General features: G+C 32.8%; 1 non-coding gene across 1 annotated transcript; it reads right to left on the bottom strand.

The window, feature by feature from the left end:
- Positions 1–615: 615 nt before the first annotated feature.
- On the bottom strand, positions 616–725 carry LOC143662888 (U6 spliceosomal RNA). Its single transcript, XR_013165656.1, has one exon. It is a non-coding gene; the product is annotated as a U6 spliceosomal RNA (small nuclear RNA).
- Positions 726–944: the final 219 nt, after the last annotated feature.

The raw sequence follows: 944 nt of genomic DNA on the forward strand, positions 1-944 counted from the left end.
TTTTTTTGGTAAATTGTTTATTTTAAAACAATTTTAGATTTAGAGAACAGTTGGAAAGACAGTAGAGAGTTTCCATATACCCTACACTCAGTTTCCCCTTTTATCAACAACTTGTATTTCTATGGCACAGCACAAAAACAGACTTTTAAAAACGTGTTAACAATACCTCAATATATGTATTTTGCTGAAAAGTTTTATGTTACATAAGTAGCTTTTTTTCACCCTAAGGAAATAAGAACAGCATTTATAGTGGTTGGCTTTCTACAGAGTCTTTCTTTGTAAATTTTCTTCCTAGACCAGACTTTGGTCTTTTATTTTTTTAATATTTTTATTGAGAAATCTTCAACATATATATTCTATACATGGTGTACAATCAATGAATCACAATTTCATCACATAGTTGGGTACTCATCACCATGATCATTTTCTAGAGCATTTGCATCATTTCAGAAAAAGAAATTAAAACAATGAGAGGGAGGGTTAAAGGATATGGTATGTATTAGTTTTTTCTTTTTACCATATACCCTGCCCCTCCCTCTCATTGTCCACTAGTATTTCCATCTGCCCAATTTATTTTACCCTTTGTCCTCCCTATTAATTATTTCTTTTTTTTTTTTCAATATGGAACGCTTCACGAATTTGCGTGTCATCCTTGTGCAGGGGCCATGCTAATAATCTTTTCTGTATCGTTCCAATTTTAGTATATGTGCTGCCAAAGTGAGCACAATTATTTCTTTTTTATCCACATTTTTTACTCATCTGTCCATACCCTGGATAAAAGCAACATCAGACACAAGATTTTCATAATCACACAGTCACATTGTAAACGTTCTATCTTTATACAATCGTCTTCAACAATCAAGGTTGCTGAACACAGCTTTACAGTTTCAGGTACTTCCCTCCAGCCACTCCAATACACCATAAACTAAAAAGGGATATCTATA

The sequence above is a fragment of the Tamandua tetradactyla genome, chromosome 18 (genome assembly GCF_023851605.1).
Source record: "Tamandua tetradactyla isolate mTamTet1 chromosome 18, mTamTet1.pri, whole genome shotgun sequence".
NCBI classification, from domain to species: Eukaryota; Metazoa; Chordata; class Mammalia; order Pilosa; family Myrmecophagidae; genus Tamandua; species Tamandua tetradactyla.